Raw genomic sequence first — 20207 nt, 5'->3', positions numbered from 1 at the left:
AGCACTTTCCAGTATATCCACCGTTATAGCCACCTGGCTGGATCAGAGGAGGTCACGCCAAGGTTATCAACATTTGTCTTATATATTGATCAAAATGTGCCACAGGGAAATGAGAGGTCAGAAAGTAGCAACTAAATCAAAGACAAATACTAACAGTGACAAGCCCCTGTGAAGGAGCAGTTACAGCAGTCATTGTAAATTACGTTCAAATTTGTGAAGTGACATGGATTCTGCAGGGTATCATTGAGTATATCACTGCTGCACCTCTCTAAAGCATTTCAGTTTCAATTCAGAGAAAAACAACTTCCAAAACAAGCACATGCAAGAACAATTTTCTACTTCCACCTCATGCATATTTTATGTATTTAACAATGTGGGGTGATTTGGTTTAACTTGATTTTAAGTACAATATTAAATATAAAATAAAGTAGAATTTAGTCTGAAATATCTTTGCCTCCTTCCTGTAATTACTGTAGGTTTGCTGTTTGCAGAAACGGTACATGTGCTATTTGGTACAAATACACTCCCCAAAGTAAATACCATAAAAGTGCTCCAAATCAGCAATTCATTGATTTACATACAGTGTTTCACTGCATGCATAGCTAAAGCTGAATAAATCTCATTTCTATGTCCTTCTAAAACATGGCCACTGTGTTTTATGGTTCTGAAAAAAAGGCCACAAGAAATGCCCTATTTATTCCTCTTCTGCGAGTAACATTTGGTAAAATGACAGCGTGCAGCTGTTTCAGGAAATTACTGAGCCTTTAAAAAATGGATCTACATATTTGTGACCTGTGAAAAAAATGTGGGCATTCAGCAGGAACCAATGGGCCAGGGACTGAACACCAATTAGGGTAGTCAGTAAGTATTCAAAAAAGTTTTCAGTTTTGTTCTTTTCATGGGAGTAATCAACATCAGAAGGCAGAATAGCATTTCATTTCTCCTTGAACTGTGGAAATATAAAAAAGAGGAGATTAAAATTTATTTGTTATGTATCCTTTTAAAATTCAGTGTCCCATCCCTGGGACACACTGGACTTGGTAGCAGTATTTAAGGTGTGTTTTGGTCTGTACCTAACTTATCGTCACACAATCTTGACAAATTACACATTGTTTGGAAGCTCTAGCTCTCCTGATTCTATCTGAAGCCTTTTTGGAACCTTTATCACTGTTTTTCATTTTGTAGAAGGTTTATTTGCTGCAGAAAACTTGTTCCTTACCTTTGCCATCAGTTGTGAGAGAAGACATATGTCATATTAATGTGTTCATATTAATGTCCAAGTAGATTAAATGTGAACGGTTCAGTTCAGTGTCTTGCTCAAGGACACTTTGACTTGTAGCCACCCCTAGTTTTGTTGGAGATTGTTTAAGTGAGGTCTGGATTCTGTCTGCATTAAACAGTATTAGAAAAAAGTAACTTTTAGTACATTCATATGACTGGCTATAAATAAAGACTTAACTATGCAGATCACTCACAAGGCAAAGTAAGAAACATACGCCATACAGGCATGCTGTGAAAGACTACGATGTTTCAGACATTCAGACTCTTTCACAAATTAAAGTTTGCAAAGAAATGAGGAAGATAATATAAAATCATAACTCTAAGGCATTTAAGAGATTGACTTTCTCCACATTACAAAGTCATTCTTAGCCACAGGAGCACTGGAAAGGTGGCTCAGACAGGTCAGTCTTCATAATTGTCTCAAGGACCACAGAAATCCATAGAGTCCCACCATGTTGATAAATTTGACCTTTTTAGAGGAGATCCATTCCTCTAAAGTCTCAACGGAAATACTAAACTACTACTTTATCAACAATAGGTTTAACTTTGGTGAATTTAGTTTGCACCGAATAATTGTGTTAAGTATTCCTAGTATATGTAAAGATTATGTTGTAACTGCTTTGCTAGATTCGTAAGAATGAAGAAAGAAGGTGAGATACAAAAAACAGTGAGTTTGTAAATTTATTTTACCAAGGGATTTGTTGTTGTTGCAGCAGTAAATTATTTTTTCTCCACTTATGGCCTGAATTGCAAACAGTAGCAAGTACATCCAGTACCACAGGAGGTATAATTGCTTTCAAAACGTAACACCGTTCACTGAGATGAATTAGGAATTGAAAGAACAGCTCTGGAGTCAGGTTGAAGATAGTCGACATTAAATGCCTTTTTTTTTTTAAGCAGAAGCGAGAGGAGCAATTCATGCTGACAAACCGTGAGCATTTCAGTAGCCTGAGAGTCAATTTTGCCTCACTACATTTAGGATCAACACAGACATTCCTGTCGCAGGAATATGAAGGGCTGACTGGCAGGGTTGTTGTTTAACGGAAGACAAAAAGTACGTTAACAATCACATGATATGGTAGGCCTACATGTTGATCAAATTGTGATGTATGTGATAAATGACCAGAGCTAACATAAAGTTGTGCAGACTAACTTTCATTTAACAAACTGAACCCAAAAAGCCCAAATATATCTTCTTTATTATCATGTTGAGCTTGCTTCTGATACATATGTACCTACAGCCATTATTAAATGAGAAGAACGTTTTAAAAATCGGAATCAAATAGTAATGGGCTTCATAACTGAATCACAGTGTAACAAGGTCCAACAATAGGGAAATACATCATCACTGAGCTGAATCTTGCTTTGTTAACCACTAGCTTTCATCAGTGGTTTCTAACATTATGACTGTGGGGTTAAAGATGAATCCAATCATTAGCTACTTGCAAGAATTCATGAATATTTACTTGGCATCAAACCAAATAATAGCTTTTTTCTTCCCATTACATATTACAATATATAATTACTGTAGCTTCTTAAGAATGTGCATTAGTATGTCGTGACATTCGACAACAGTGCCTGATGTTCCTTTCATCCAACTATTGTATGACAGACCACAGGCTTTTATCAGAGATTCTATTTATTACCATTATGTACATGATGACTCAACATACAGCGTTTATGTGAGTGCACGGTATGGTCCTGCTGGTTATCATCTGTTCTTTGTATACATGCACCTGGGTATCTTCATACATTAACATGCTTTTTGTGTGTTTATTCTGAACTTTTTATTCTCTCTCAGACAGTAATTCTTTGCAAATGTGTTTAGATCTGTGTAGAACTCATCAATCCATGAAGATAAGACAACTGCCCTGGAGCAGTGGATTACAGCCAAATGAGTCAGTCCGCGGTGGAAATCAGCACCAAGTAACTCTGCACACTACCCGACTACCACTTTGTTCACAGCTCTGTTGCCAGCTGAGAATGAGTCATCTCGTATCGATGCTGGTGTATCCTAGTTGAAGCTTTGTGTACAGCCACTGGACTGAGATCCTCACATGAATCAGTCACAGTGTCAGCAGCTATGTTTCAATCACCTTTACTTTCATCCTCATTCGTCTGCCTGTAAACGAGGCCAGTACCAAATAAAATGATGCCCCCTTGGACCATTTTAAACCATCTTCATGACAAGTGAAGATGTCTTTATTGTCTTACCACCATATTTACTTTACAGGCTGCTGCATTTGAGGCACCAAGGGAGTCTCTGTTCAATGTCTTGTTCAGGGACACTTGTGGCCAAGAGTTAAACCCCTGACCCTGTGGTTCGTGGATGACTGCTTACCCTGCTGAGCTACAGCTGCCTCAACATGTACATGATAGAAATCCACAACAAATAAGTCAAGAACGTATTTGCACAACTTCCGGTAGCCTCAAATTACAGAGGATCCCTAAACGCCTCATAATCGAGTTAGCTAACTTAAGCTAGTTCGCCTTTTCTCTCCACAGGTAAATCAGAAGATATAACTTCGACAGGTGTGTGAGCAAAAACCTTTATAAAAATTAAAGTAAGACATCTCTGTTGAGATATTTGTTGCATTACCGAAACAGGTTTCGTTACTAATTAGCGCTAAGTGGATTATTTACCCTGGTGAGTTAGTTTAACGTCTTAATGTTAGCTAGCTGTGCAGCGGTAATATCATTGTGGCTAGTTGAACTGTGTTAATCTTCCTCGAACATATGTTGATGTAAAACAAATAAGGATATCATGTTTTTGTGTGGAGGTGGTGATGGAATGAATTGGCTGCTAATTAGCTCCCCCATTCTGTCAATAATTGGCATAGAAGGAGCTAAGCTAGCCGAGTATGTGTAGCTGCTACTGATACTGCAGTAATGTTTCTGATCATATTTCTAAGCACATCTGCATGTTTCTAATGTAAGACGAAAAGACTGTTATTTAAAAAGACAGTTTGCTATAATAGTTGCAATAGTTGGAGTGAAATTCTGATGGACTTTTGACACTTTGCCTTTTTTTTTTTTTTTATTCTGTTAAGGTCTGGATACCTTCTCCATCTGGATTATTGCTCCATCCCATGGATGTAATGTCATTCTCGTCTGGATTCTGACTTGTGGACATTGTCATTCCAAGGAGGTGGTAGGAACCAAATAAAACTTAACTTAATTTAAAAAAAAGAAAATGCATTTTGAGAAACACTTTTAAAGGGAAATTTAAGGAACATAGAAAAGGGCCACATCACCCGATTTAAGCACCATTAGCAAAGTAGCTATATCTTTAAATTGAATTTATAAATTAATTTGAATTGTCTGGAGTACCTCTACCCTCTTCACTCTATTCTGACTTAAGCTCACAGTAACTTTCCAGCATTTTAACTAAACCAACCATCTTTTTTCTTACCTCCCAAAATGTCTTGTAGGAAAACTACAAAGGCATGATTGCCACTTGCCTACCAGCTCAAGTATAAGGAACTGTGGGGCCTGATGAATGTAATCATCTGAATATCTGAGTGTGAGGAGAGTGCTGTATAATTTTAATCATGAATATAATGCCTGACCTTACAAGCCCTTTTTCTAAAGGGTTGGCTTTCTAGAAGCACAATGACCTATCAGTCAACTCCACTGGTCTAATAACTGTGGGTTTAGTTTAGATTTAGGACTGTGTCTTTGAAAGAAAATAGAGCATGGGAATGGAGCCCATGGGGTCTACAGTGTAGCTTGATTGCTTTTAACATACATTTCCTTGCTTTAGCCTAGCTGCCATTTGAGGGTAAGTAAAATGCTTTCTTCTGTGTGCAGTTGATAGGCTGTTCATCTGAAATTTATAGACAGAATCTTGTTTAGGATGTTAAGGACTTTCTCAAGATAGTATAAAGCAATTCAACAAAAACAAATCCTTTTTGAAGGAGACTACTTTGGAAAATTATGATGCTACAGCAAGTGTAGGTTTGTGGTGCTTTGGCTTTTTTGGTTTTCCCTGCTCTTTTTATTTTATGATCTATGTGAAGTGTTTCTGTTACTTTTCCCCCTAAAAGAATACTGAATCACTATGATTATGTCAAACGGTTATCTCAGATTGGGTTGAAGATCACATTTTTGGTTACTTTACAACAGTGTTTACCATTTAAAACAATTGGATTTGCAGGTTGAAATATTTCTGACCTTAGAACTTGTTTTACTTGTTTTTGGACTAAATTAATTTATTATGTTCAGTTCTTTCCAGATCAAATTGGATAAAAGTATAAAAGCACGGTACTGTTTGTCCAATAGAATAGTAAAGTGCCACTGAGACAGTAATGCAACAATAATCCTCTTCCTAAATGAAGCATAACTCAGAAGGACTCTTCTTACGTTTTATACATTTTTACTAGCATACTTTGCTAATAATATGTGCTCGTAAGTAGTTTAAAATTTTAAAATTAAAAATGTTTTTTTTTTTTTTTCAAGTTTTTTGTTTATTATCTTGAAGAAGACTATTGATGTGTCAGAAAGAGATGATGGCAAAAAACCTGGGGTCATAAGAAATGATGAGAGGATGAGCGAAGTAAGGCAGTGAGGGACAGAAGGCAAGAGCAAGAAACACTGAGCTAGTATCATCATCATTATTACTTTCAGTGAAAGGTGTCATTTTATTCCCAATATAGTCTTTCCTCACTGAGGGGTTTCGGGTCATAGACTATGGCTCTATCACATAGCATCAGCTGTATATCTCTCCCTTATTCATCGTCTCAGTCGTCATCCTCATCCATACACCCTGATTACACCTAATGGCTCCTCTTCACAGCAGACACCAGCTATAATGGAATTATGCTTGAATGAACAGCCTTGTCTCTGTACGTCTCACTTTTTCTCTCTTTCTGCCATTTTTCCCCTCTCTTAAAGCACACACACTATGACTTCTTCCCATTTTCATTTACAGAAACCCTTTTTTGCACATTAAATACTACAATGCATTCAACTCTATTGAATGTACTGGAGTATTTGAGGCGAAAAGGGTGTCAACTTTTCGGATTTAAAGTATTTATTTTATACACTGTAGTCAGTGGATAGAAAAGAACAAATACTGCAGAGGTTCCTCACATCTATCAGTGTGTGTAACGATCCCTCTAGTAGTAAAAGAGGTCATTCTCTCCTCCTTTGTTTCCACAAGAAAATGCTTTTATAATTGCTCATATTAAGCATTCTTCGATTACAACACCAACCGTATGTGTGTCTGTCTCTGCCTGTCCAAGTCTGTATTGTGACACTATAGTGTAACCTCTGACATTCCTCAGGGAAAATCATCGTTCCATCGTCCAACCCCGCCAGCCTTATCAGTGACAGGGTACAGATGAATAAAGAATCAAAAGAGCCTTTTCTCTCCCTTTTTTCACACTGTCAGGTTATATTTACTCTGGGCCCCAGTGGCTCAGCACAATGCCGCACACCCCAATTACACATGACAGGCTTTTTCATTTCTGGGACCTGGGGTGGTGCACTTCTGTCGTTACCGAAACCTTTCTAAACAATCACATTCAAGGGCAGAACAGGAACATACCTATGGGGTTAAGGGTAAATATTCCCCTCCTGAAGTCTACAAGTTGCTGTTTTTTCCATAACTTTGCTGCACAGAAGTTTCAAGTTAAGCCTCAGTTTTTCAACTTTCCTCAAAGTTTGCACATGTTTCACAGCCAGTCTTTCCCCAGCACACCAGGGCCAAAATTATCTCACATGGAATCATATAATTGATGGAAACATATCAGGGTTACCTCATGTGAGACCAATTATCACCTTGAACCACAAATTGATAGCTGGTTTAGAAGCTCAATCCATCTATGCATTCATTGCTTTTCAAACAAACCCTGCTGGAGAAAAAAAATCCCTAAATCCCACAAATCATTTAAAAGGAAACAATAGCTAATAGCAGCAGGGAAGCCAATGTAATGACATATCTCATTCTTTTAAGAGATAAACAGATGCCTCTTTTAATTTTTTGTACAAAATCCATAACTTCATGGCAGAATCCCCACATGTCCCAGCATTGCACATCTGATGAAGTGCTATTAAAAGAGGATCAAGGTTAATAACTAATCCCTGATAAATCAGGCAATTTAGTTTTGCAAAAGTACAGCAGGCCAAGATTCCCAGTGTGTTTGAGTGTTTACCCAGCCCCCATTACAATGTACTAAAACCTTGGCTCTGGTGTTGAGGACTGGCAATAACCCATCACTTAATGAGTAAGGCCTACTGCTGCTCCTGCCAGGCGATAATCTTCTCTTGGCATAACCAAATCAAGCACAGAAATGTTCTTATCAGGAAGGAACAGCATACATTCCCCCCAAACACCCAATGGACCCCCGACTTAATTGATTTTCACCGTCCCAAGGCAGCTCATTCTGTGCGTCAGACTATTTTATTCACTGGACTGCTTGTTTGGGTGCTAGTTTGTTTTCTGCTTGTTTTCTTGCTCGTTTGATTTGATTATGTGATTCAAGCCTTGATGGCGCCTGTGTAAAAATAGCCGAGACGTGGGTGTTTATTGTTATATTCACTTACATTTCCAACATGTTTGATAAGTTTTCTTCAAACATGTTTTAGTATAATTAAATCTGTGGATAGCTTGCTTACAAAATAACCCTCCCACGCCAAATTCCTGTACAATGAAACCATAATCAAATATTTATCAGGTGAGAATTCTTTGTTTTGTGCCTGTAGGAATTCTTACAAATTCTACACAGTTTGATTCAATTTGGAATAATCCAAGTAGACTTTAAACAAATTACCTCCTTTTTTTTTCTTTTTTAAACAACATGTTGAGGATTAAGTTGTGAGATACCACAGTAAATCAGAATAATTTAAATCACTACTACATAAATTATGTTTACAGACTATAAGAGACTAATCTGCAGAGGTAGTATAAGTACATAACTATAATGTAAGTAGCACTTCAAATTTGTTACTGAAGTTGAAATATTAAGTACTTAATGTAAAATTTACTTAAGTACACAGCTAAGCAAAATAATCAAAAAATAGTACTTTGAATATGATGCAGATGCTGTGCAAGTCTAGTCAAGATTTGTTTGACAGACTTTCAAAAGTGATAGGTGGTAAAGGTGGTAAATATCCTGAAATGTGCATAATCACTTATGATGATAATCAACATCATCATCAGGATCTGAAACCCTCAAAGTAACTTGTAACTAAAACTGTCAAATGTAGTGAGAAAAATAGATACACATATTTCAGAAACATATTTCATTTTAAAGTGTAGAGAAGTAAAAGTAACATAAAATAGAAATACTCCAGTAATGTATATGTATCTTAACATTGTTCTAAAGTCCAGTACTAGAATAAATGTACATGGCTACTTACTACCTTGTCTAATCTGTGTGAATGCACTTTAAGACCTTTAGAAAAGAGGGTTATCTTACAGAAATCTGTGCTCTTCCGACCATATGCATTGACTACTACAGCTAAACTAATGATCACATTAGAAAAGCTTTCTACTTTAAGTGTGTTTGACTTTAAACTACTTTGGCAAGCATTTAATTTATATGCAACAGCCACACCGATTGGAAGTCATTAGATTAGGCAGAACAAAGCTTCCACATTTGCACATCCCTGGAGCAGTGTTAGCAATCTCATTATGTTTTGCCATCTTCTTGTCTTTTTTATAAGAGATTGCATATTTTAAGTTGAAACAGGCAGTTTGGTGAATGGTCTAGTCTCTGGTTGCGTAACAAGTGTCTGCTTGTGCACTGTACTTTTCACTGATTGCCACTCATGCTTCTGTTGTACTTGTGAAAAACCTCAACAGAGTGACTTGAAATGTACTTTTGGTATTATTCACTGATACAAATTAGTTTGAACTAATGAGACAGTCGTTAGTGTTAACTATGTATTGTTTTCTTTTTTTTTATATTACAGTATACAAAGCACAGCAGCATCTTAGGCTTCCTAGTATTACAGGTTAGTTATTAGTTAGTTGTACTCTAAGACATGTAACTGTCTGGTAAAGGGTTTTGTTAAACTGCAGTGTGGTACTGTAGCATAAGTGAATTTATTTTTATGTTTAAGCTAATAATAAATAAATGTTACATTAACTTGGCTTTGTAAAATTCAAATGCCATATTATTTGACCTTGAGGCTTTTCAAAAGTATGAATATTGCCTGATATCTAATTTGGTTTTCTATTAAATTCACTTTACTCTTTAGAAAGGAACTGAACTGTTTCTCAGATAATTAGTCCGACATAGTTTACAGCTTTACTCTGTTTTGCCAGTCACTTCACCATGTTCTCATTATAGATAGTCCTATTGCAGAGCACACAAAGTGGAAACAACTAAACATATTGCAAAATGCTCAAATGTCCTCCGTGGTTAATTTATTTGATTTAACCTTAAAATGGGTAAGTGTAGAAGTTGGATAATTGTTGTTTTATTACACTCATCTACTCTGTGGGTACAGCTACCTCAGGCTGCTGCTGCTTGTTTCTTGGAAGTCATTTTTTATGTTCTTTAATTTCACTTCCCGGTTTGTTAGATTGACAGTACGTTATAGCAATTTGGCTGTGCAACATCCTTGTCAGCAGAAGACCATCAGCTCCCATACTCCTTTACCCTGCTTTCTCAATGTGGAAGTGCATACAAATAAGAAGGATGCAGTGAGGCACTGTTTTCCTCAGGGTACTGTAACTTTACATGCATACACAGTTTTTTTTGTCTCGCATTGTTATACATATAAAATGCCATAAGCAGGACATTGTTGTGATCATTATATTTTATAATGACAATTGAAGTGAATGCTGAATGCTAACCCACAAACCCTATTTTGTGGTTCCTCTAACTCAATGTTTTGCCTTTTCTGTTTAAGTTTACTAGCATATTTTCAGCTGCAGCAGGCAGTTTTTTTTAGAAAAATAGCTCCAAGAACACTGCAAACAAAAGTTAAGAACTAACTGGTGAACAGTTGAAAACAGATATTTACTTTAGAAGTTGGTGGAGTCCAAAACCATACAAAACTAAAGGAAAACTAATATTGACTTGCATCATTTAACACAGATGCGACTGCAAACTAATGCTAATGCTACCTCAGGTCTGCTGCATGTGTCAGTAAGTAACTGCTTACAAATAAGTTCACCTTATTAACTCTAAGGTGATAAAATGTTAATGTTATGTTCACAGTTTGTTTTGGCTGCTCCCATGTGGTCACAAGTTACATTATTGCAAGTTTAAATCAATCCTAGGTAATCTACAAAAGAATGTGGTAGGTCAAATACTTGGCTACTGTCATCAAAAACAAATATAATAGCAAATTATACAGCATATATGCAATTAAATGTGTAAATTAGCTGACAAGGAACCCTGTTTAGTGCCCTTTTTCATTGAGTATGTGCTTTTTTAATCAGTAGTTTTACATCAGCCATGTAAGTTTAAGCTGCCAAGCAACAGTGATATTTTTCGTGTTCAATCGTGTAATTGAAGTTCTTTGCTTTGTGCATTGCATGTTATATATTGTTTCAGACACTGCACAGTAGTTATATTTCTCCCCTGTGGCCTGTGGATGCTACAGAAAAAAATAAAAATGCTCATTAATTTGTTGTTGCTGTCTATTAGATATCAAAAGTCTTTACAATTAGCAGTGTGCAATGACTATGTATTACTTTTACTGTGTGGAAAGGATGTCGTGTGTGTGTGGTGGATTGCTTTTTTTCTTTCGAGTACAACTGTCATCCAATCTTTTATGTCTGTGATTGGAGAGATCCCATTATGTTCTCATTTGCTGTCACAAGAAAAAAAAAAGTACACAGTATTTGCAAGTAAGAAAGCAAAATGCAGATTAGACAAGACATTGTGTGCTCATTCTGTCCCTCTGAAAAAGCATTTAACAAGGGGACAGAGCTGTTTGTAATGTTACCTGTGATGAAACGTGCTGCAATTGACAGTTTATGAGACCCCCCCATTTGCTCTTGGTACTTGAAATATGTCTTTTTTCTTCCCTGAGCATCATAATCTTTTCTATATTTAGAATGGAGTTTTTCTTCTTTCTAATGTTCTCCTGTGATTTGTTTTCAATTTGATCAACCATTTATGGTACATGTCTTTACTTATCTGCAAGCAAGGCATTTAAACAAAAATGTGTACTGTGTAATAAATCAATTGATGTAATGTACAGTACATATTGTTACTGTTCTTAATTCACAACAATCACATCTGTATTACATTCACTTATTTCCATGTGCCATTCACTTGATTGCTTTACTATTCACACTAAATTCAAATATCAGCATTGACTGACCAGTATGAATAATATGCACATTTTAATATCAGTATTTTTAAGTTAGTTTGCACAAACATGATACAGAATGGATGTTTCTTTCTACATTTATTTTGTATTTAATGCTATTTTTAGCCACAGCAGTTTTAACCTATAACAAAGGTAAAAATACCTGACTACCACACAAATCCTGGTTTATCCAGCTGTGTGATGTGTGCCTGAACAGCTGGTAAGCAGCTCTGCAGCCTCACAGGGAACTGTCCTGTCTCCTTTCATTTTCATACTGTACCCTGCTGACTTCAGATGCAACCAGGAGTCATCATGTCAGAATGCAGAATGCCTTAGATGACTCTGCAGGAGTGTCACAACTGAGCAAGAGTCTGAGTTCAGGGACTGGGCACATCACACTTGGTTGAGTGTTGAGGTGTGAACCATAGACAGCTCAGTGTGGAAAAGACAAAAAAAGATTTAAACTTACAGACTTAAAGAGAAGTACTGTGAGCTCCTGAAAGTTTAATTTTAAGGCCTGTAGAAAGTCGCACGAAAAGATTCTTCTGTGCATCTTTGTGAAACATTCACCATAGTGGTTTAATGACAGTCTACTTGGCTTGGTGAACTAGTACAACTAGAAACCTAGCTGGACACATTCGCACTAGTCAGTGTTCAGTAGCAGGAGCTGCCTAAGCTTCTCTCTAAAACGTCATGGGGATGTGAAAACTTGGTTACTAAGTTGATACTAAAAGCAAAAGAAACTCAGTAGCTGTCAAAGGTACTGGAGGATGTGATTTCTCTGGCACTCACAAGAGCAGAATAATAACCCTACAAGTGTTCTTTAAAATTCAATGCAAAGAGAAAAGAGACAATCAGTTGATAATTTAGAGTCGACAACCTGTTGTTAAAATGTTCATATCTTGAAATGTTAGCATTTATTGTTTGTGAATTGCGACGGCAGCATCTGTTGGAGCAATGTTTTCTACATTAGCCACATTCAGAAGAATCATGTTAGCAAGTTCAGGCTAACAAAGCAATAGTTCATACAGTATTGTTAGTAGGCTAATTACATTATCCTGTAGTTCAGGCGACATATAGTGTGTGTGTGTGTGTGTGTGTGTGTGTGTGTGTGTTAGCACTGTCTACATTCAGCAGTGCCTGGAGTTTTCTTTATACCTGATGACTGAGCTCTAATTGTTTTTACATAATATCACAGTAGAAATGTTATGCCTTCATAAAAGGTTGATTGTGGCTTATGTTTTGGCTCAATATTGTGTTATAAATAACAGAGCTTTTATTGCTTGAATGCTAATTTCATTGCTGGTAAAGAGTTCATGTTGAAATACATTCATTTCAATGCTTTATATTTTGCTCTGGCAGTGAACCTTGTATTAAGGCTATTGAGGTACTGGTGCTGTCTGTCAAATTTCTGGTAACATGACTTCCCTGCTGTGTTATATTTTCCCCTTGGCATTTTGTTCTTGGAATTAGCATTGTTTTATCAAAGCCTAAAAAAGCTTTCCAACCAAATGAGCTTGCCTGCTGCTTTGCAGCAGAACACTCTGTAATGTGTTAGCTAATGGTACAGTAAGTTCTCATAGTTTATTCAAAAGAAATATTTGTGCCATCAATTCCTGTTTTATAACTGTCTGCAAGCCATTCCTCATTTGCTGAGCAGTTTATTCTGTCACAGAGGAGGTGGAAAAAAGTGCATAGCACAAAACTGCTAATGAGTTATGAGATTTTCTCGATTCTCTCAAAGGCCAGCCCTGTCAGAATGGGTTGACATTTGTCACTGGTGCAAATTCATGGGTCAAAGTTGACAAAAGTTGAACCTGACATGGAAAATGGTTCACCCCTACAACTTAATCTGCTGATTATGACAGCATCACCGGGAAGGGGTATATTTTGCTGCCTATTTTTGACATTTTAAATGCTGTTGTGATCCAGCCTTTAGAAATACTATGGAGATTGTGAAAGTTAACATTGTTTTAATCCAGAAAGAACGTAGTGGGCAAACCAGTCTGCACCAACTGCTTTCTCTCTTTCCAATAATGGCATGTCCTTATATTTCAAAACATGCAGAAGAATTTAGAGAATAGAATTTAAAAAGAAGTGCACTAAATTAATTTTATTACATTCACAAAGCATAAAATTATATCAGCTCCAGCAAGGGTGATATTATTTCGATTTTGTACAAAGCCATGTTGTGTTTATTGGTTTAGTCATTGCAACAAGAATCCTCAATTGCAGGGCATCAAAGGGGCATGACAAGACATTAACCCAAACTAAAGCGTTAATTGGAGAACTGCCAAGAGCTGGCATACAGCCAGTCTTAAATTCCTGTATCTTCAGTGAGCTTTTGCATGTTCAATCCCTAGGAACCAAATTTAATGTCAGAGATATTTCCCTTTCTCTTTTTTTAAATTAAGTAATTCAAATATTTGATGGATACTTTGCTACTTTTAGTGTAGATAATGAACATTATCACAATTATCTGTTTTTAATATGTATTTGGAACTGCAAAGTTGTTTACAGTTCCATTACCTTGAGATATCCTGAGAATTGGTATAAAGTGGTTGGCATAAATGTTTCTGTGTGTGTAAAGGTATGTGAATGAGTTTAAGTGTGAAGTTTATTTGAGTTTAGTTTTTTTTTTTTTATCTCTTGGCCCTTGGTGATGACTTTCTATTGTTCCATTAATCTCTTCTTTCTTTCTTTGAAAGAGTTAGGTCTTGGGTCTGCCTTTTGTTTGCTGCCCTACTATTCCTTCATGCTTCTCCCTTTAAACAAAACTCAACAAACTTGGCATTGCACTTCTGTAATTCCAGCCTTGGGATAGAGAGTTAAACATAACATTTTTATTCCCTGCGCCTTTTTCTACATTTCCATAAGTGCAGCTTGATTGGCAACAGTAGCATCGGATAATAGAGTGTGTTAGGCTGGTAGCACCCAGTTTTAAGTAGAAATTAGTAATGGGGTTAGGGCTATTGAGGTCTGGTAAGGTCAGTTCTTTCCAACTCCACACCCTTAGATTTATTTATTTTCAAAACCTGAATTTTTCATTTCCAACCAACACTTCATATTGACATCACTTGAGGCAGTTTATTAAACTTTGCACAGCCTCTGGAAGCATAAAAGTTTCTATACAACTTTGTTTTCTCAAATACACAGTAGTACTTCCCATAAGCTGTAACAAGACTTTGGTGGATTTTCCCCTTTAATAACGGTGGATTCAATATTACTTATGTGTTTACTACCATGTCGCAGAACATTTCACAGATGTTTGTTGAGTTAAAAACTACGTTATACAGATTCATCAATTACCTGGATAGTTGACACCTATTCTTTGGTGGTCCTGTATATTGTAAGATAGAAGTTCAAGATGGGCCAGATACATTGAGGAGAGCCAATGTGTTTTGGAGAGCAGATTCTTTAACTCTTTGGCCTGCTCCCTCACTCAGCAATTTACAGTATTTGTTCAGTGATTGATTTTTTTTTTTCTTCTTCTTCTTTTTTTAACTAGGCCCAAAGATGAAAGAGTTGGAGTCTCTTTCATCAATGACCACTCAGGCTACACATCCCTCTTCCATTAAGCTACCTTTTTACCTTCCTCTCTAGCCTGGAATGGATTCAGTGGATTGACATCTGCCCTAGCCTATCTGCCATCATCTCCAATAGCTGCAATACTTCAAGCAATAAGTCTGTGACATTATGATTATTATATATCATTTTCATTCTTCTGTTTCATTCTGTCGCTTTGGTTTCACCTGAAAGTGCGCTGAAACGGGCTGGGTGAAGTACTACAATTTCATCTCCTGTCTTTGGTATTTTCACACACATTACTGCATAGCACCACTGAAACACCTTTTGTCTCACATGCTCCAGCTGATCCTTTTCCAGAATACTGGGGTCACATAGGGCAGCCTAAAAAAGTTTGAGAAATGAAACATTCAAATGAAAATTATATGCTAAAGATGCAATTTATGTACACATTAGATTCATCTGCAGTAGTTTGAAGCCTGATTATGAGACCACAGAAGGCAAACCATGGAGCATTGTAACATACCAAATATCATCACATTAACACACAGCCTACAGTGCAATGAATGCGCTGACAGGACTGCCATAGCTACTGCTGCTACTTGACAAAAATTGCGCATCTGTATCCAGCACAAATGACTTGCATATGTGTGAAAATGCCATAGATGCAGAGGTGCTTTTATTTATTAATATATAATATATTTCTTTGGAGTTGAGGTTGCATGCGACCTGCCTCTCTGCAGTCCAGATAGCTCTTCCATTCAAAATACATGGCATATCATAAAGAGGAGAATCAGACAAAGTTTAGTTTTAGGAAACTATGCAGCAAGAAGGAACAACTATTGCACAGAAATGTGACAACTTGTATCCCCAGTTTCCAAATGATTTGAAAGTGCAATTAGGTGATGTAGCTCAGTGATAAACATGACTCTGTCCTAGCTTTTTTGTGTGTTGCAGCCATCAAATTCAAAATTTGATGGCTGCCATCAAATTCAAAATTTTCTTCAACTCAAATGTATAAAATACATTTGAGTTGATCAATGAAAACACTGAAAATCTTTTTTTTGTATATTGTTCGGTGTCACATGAATAATTATTTGAGAGAATGAACAAATCACAGGCTTTATTTTTTTGGACATTGGGTGTGTAAAAACAAAGTAATTAAGAACTGTGTGTATAAATAATTTAGAATTAGCAGGCAAGAAAATGTGAATATTTTGTACCAAGCAGGCACATTGCTATTTTTGAATATAATCATATTAGAATGTAATTACCTTTGACCATTGAGGGGAAAAAATATATTTACTGTATCTTTCACATTGGGCACACTGCACTCTCCAATTTTCTCAAAAAATGAAAATGTAATGGGGCGTGCTCTAAAATCTTTAAATACATGTGTGCAATGTGCCATTTTAGAAACTTTAAATGTAATACACAATCAAAAAAAGCAAGTCTAAGTTAAGAGGGAAGAAGATTGCTTCACAAGAACTTATATATTCTTGTGAACCACTGCCAAAAACATGGAATAAGAAAGTCTAGATTAATAGTTGTGTCCAAAGATGATAACAGCTGAACATATGTGATTTGGGGTCATAGAAATTGAGTCACAACCCTGATCAGGCTACACCACAGGTACAGGGATGCCCCAGAGGGGGGTAAAGAGTCTTAATGGAATTATAAGACATTACAAGAACAAGTATTTTTGGATTACGACCTTCCTGCTTAATTCCCAATCCCCCTAAGAGATTGGACTTAACCACTGTGGGAGGCCAGACCTACATGAAATACAGCATTAAAGACCTTATGTTGGATCACATATGTGTGTTGTTAGTATGTACTCTCGTTTGACTCCATGCAGTGCAATGACCTGCATAAGAAGGGATACTAACGAAGCAGGCAGAGATAAGTGAAACAGGGGAGAGGCAAGGTGACAGGCTTGGTTTCTGTACATGCTTTGACCAGTTTCTAAGATGTACCTGCATTTTTATAATTTGTGTGTTCCCCGTTTTATTTCCTCCCACAGAAAGGGTTCATTGGTGGGTGGAGCAAGATATGCTTGCAGAGGTGCCCAGGAGCATAGCTCAAGGGAGGCCTGCGGATAATTACAAACCATTCAACAAACACAGCTCGTTGGCTCACAGAGACATCCTGACAGTGAGCCAATAAGCAAACAGAGCTCTAACGAGACAGAGATGGAAACACATGGAGTACGTGAGTCATACAACATCAGCCACTGGATTGGAAACATGGATCGAAGTTGCGAAAGGAAACAAAGGAACACCTGACTCACAGAAGAGAATGAAAGCCAAGAAGGAGATGACCACAGCAGAGCTCAGAATATCACCCATCCTATAAATACTGTAACCATCACACAGGAGGAGTAATAATCATAATCACAGTTAATAGCTTGGAAACAGTAACAAAGACAGTATGCTGGTAATAAAATGTTGAAACACCCAACATATTTTCAAGCTTATAATCATTACAGTCACTTTGGTGATCATCGCCAGCACCTCCACTTATGTAATTCCATCTCCCAGATTTAAGTCTAATTATCCCCATTAGTAAATGTCACCTCCATCTGCGAACACACTCTATGTACTCACTGGGCCCTCAGTGCTCCAGAATGTGTCTTTTCAAGTATGTGCATGTGTGGAGTGCTTGATGAAATAGCTTTGCCCCACAGGGTTGATATTCTAACTGAAAAAGGGAGAGGGCAGAGCGAAGAGCTCTGCAAAGAATCTGATGTATCAGTAACCTCAATCATGTCCCACACCGATGGGTAACCTCGGGCTAAGTTAGGGCATTAACAGGGCAGCCAGGGAGAGATGCTACACTGCCTTTGACTTTGCACTTCAGAGGTGTGAGCGCTTTGCCCCTCCTCTGGAGTTTCTTGAGAAAGACCAATATTATACATTAATAACAACAGAGACTTCTCTCTCAACCTGCTCCGCCTCTGTTTGTGTCCTCTATTGATATTTCTTTGAATTCTTTTGATGGGAGTATAGGGACAGACACGTTGATTATTTGGGTGTACATTATTTTGTATAGATGTTATTTTATGTACGCTGAGTTTACACTGAATGAACGGTCAGTGTTTGCATGTGCATATGTGCTTCCTAATGGTTTAGCGGGTGGTCCTTTTCCTATAAACACGACACAATTTTTTTTCTTAACTCCAACGTTTTGCAAATTATAGGCTTGGCATTTTGGGAAGGGCAGTTCACTCTGTTGGTTCTTCACAGTTCTGTGCATTTGTCCTGCTGCCACATCATGCGTGAAAATTCAAAAAAACACAGCCAAAGGGGGGAAAAAATTCAGACGGCAGCATTGAAGCAACTGCATAGCTAGAGCATTACACAAACAACATGCTTGTTTGGATATCAGGACACACAAAACAGCAAAGCCAGTCAAAGTCTGTATTGTTTGGGAGCTGTTCCTAAGAGACTTCTCCTTTTTCTTTGTGCCTCTGACTGCTCAGGTTTCAGTGACATTCAAAGATGGGACCAGAATGGAGCACACACATGACCAGGCATAAACACACATACCTGCAAGTACACACTTAATCAAAGACATGAGCATCAGCAGGTGTGACCAAGGTTCTACTTAAAATATTTTGCAACTCTGAATATTTAGCAGTTCTCCCTTGATAGTTGAGCCATGGCTCATTCATTGTGAAGGAAATCACTATATTATTGTAATGTTTAGTCTAAAGCCCTGAAGGATATAGTCCACAATGAATATCTCTGCACTTTATCTGCAAATGTGCCATGTTTGCAAAATGTACTTATTTCATCAAAAAAGAACCATGACCTCAGGCCTAAAAAGTTATTTGCTGTCAACTGCCTTTTGTTCCAGCAAGAAAGGCAGTGTGTCTGTTTTCACAAATGACATATGGCCCACATTTACACTTATTTACAAGTGTGTAGGGATTCTTACAAAGGGATCATGCAGTTATTTTGTTTTGCAGATAACCTTAGGAAAACAAAAAGTAAAGTATTGAAATAAATTAATATACATTATTAGATTACATTGTAAGAAATACTTTACTGTGCATTCTTTTGCAGTTTTGCACACATATTAAAGTAAGTACTTGCATATATTGGTTTGAATTGCTGTTACTGCACATACAATAACATGCGATCATGTATACTGTATGTGTTCATTTCAAACCACCAGTACATTTATTTTACAGCTACGTTTGTGTTTTTTGTATTATAAATATGACATATCGATTTGAAAATTGAGCACATGAATGGGGAATCCAGATTAATATAAAAAACTTAAGGCTTTATTTTGATTCCAACCCTCATTGTTATTGTTCAGATGACTTCAGGTCAGGCCTTAGATTGGAGGAATTAATGCGGCAGTTTTTGTAAGAATATATACAGTATAACAATATATATATTGGAAAATCTACACAAACACTTACGTATGAACGTATGAAACTGTGTTAGTCTTGTGGTTGTTTTGACATGATTTACTAATGGGGACCTCACAGTAATTCAATCTGATATTTTGTCATCTCAGTTCGTTTTTTTTTTTTTTTTTTTATAAGTGATGGAGAAAGTACGATTCAGTTGGTTACACCTGAAAGCTGTCTGCATTTCTGAGCCCCACTCCTGGCTTTAATTGGGTGGGACTTAGTTGGGAAAGAAAGAAGAGAATAGTTTTCAAAGCTTTATGATTGCTACTTATTTATTCATGAATATCTGAAGTTTGAAGATGTATGACTTTGAACGTTTATATTGTACAGTTTTAACATTTGTTGTATGAATAGTTATTTGAATAGAAAGATATAAAAGCCACAGAGTATTAAAGTTTAAATCTGGGTTTAACCTGGTGTTTTTGTTCCTTCATAGTTTGTCATCCATGATAAAGTATTCCAGCCTAACAACAAACCCTCCGTCCACTGGTGGATGTCATGTCAGACCAGCAGACAATGTACATTGTGTAGCAGTGACCTTTTTTTTCCAGTATTACCTCCCCAATTTCCCCCTTGCTCATCCCTCCCTGTGAGTCCAGGTTCATCACAGGGATGAGTAATTGCACTCCTGCTTTTGTCCCTGCACCAGAGATTAGACCTCTAATCATCTCAATCAGGTGGGTATTGATTTAAGAACCTG

General features: G+C 37.0%; 1 long non-coding RNA gene across 2 annotated transcripts; it reads left to right on the top strand.

Annotated features, from left to right (window-relative positions):
- The first annotated feature begins 3730 nt into the window (after positions 1 to 3730).
- LOC113159481 lies at positions 3731 to 17534 on the top strand. Of its 2 annotated transcripts, XR_003298627.1 has the most exons (5): positions 3731 to 3813; positions 4332 to 4432; positions 15065 to 15240; positions 16940 to 17008; positions 17105 to 17534. It is a non-coding gene; the product is annotated as an uncharacterized LOC113159481 (long non-coding RNA). The 2 variants fall into 2 exon arrangements; XR_003298628.1 differs by lacking the exon at positions 16940 to 17008.
- The last annotated feature ends 2673 nt before the right edge of the window (positions 17535 to 20207 follow it).

The sequence above is a fragment of the Anabas testudineus genome, chromosome 12, assembly GCF_900324465.2.
Source record: "Anabas testudineus chromosome 12, fAnaTes1.2, whole genome shotgun sequence".
NCBI classification, from domain to species: domain Eukaryota; kingdom Metazoa; phylum Chordata; class Actinopteri; order Anabantiformes; family Anabantidae; genus Anabas; species Anabas testudineus.
The sequence above is the reverse complement of the archived record's forward strand: the minus strand, read 5'-3'. Positions and strand labels throughout refer to the sequence as shown.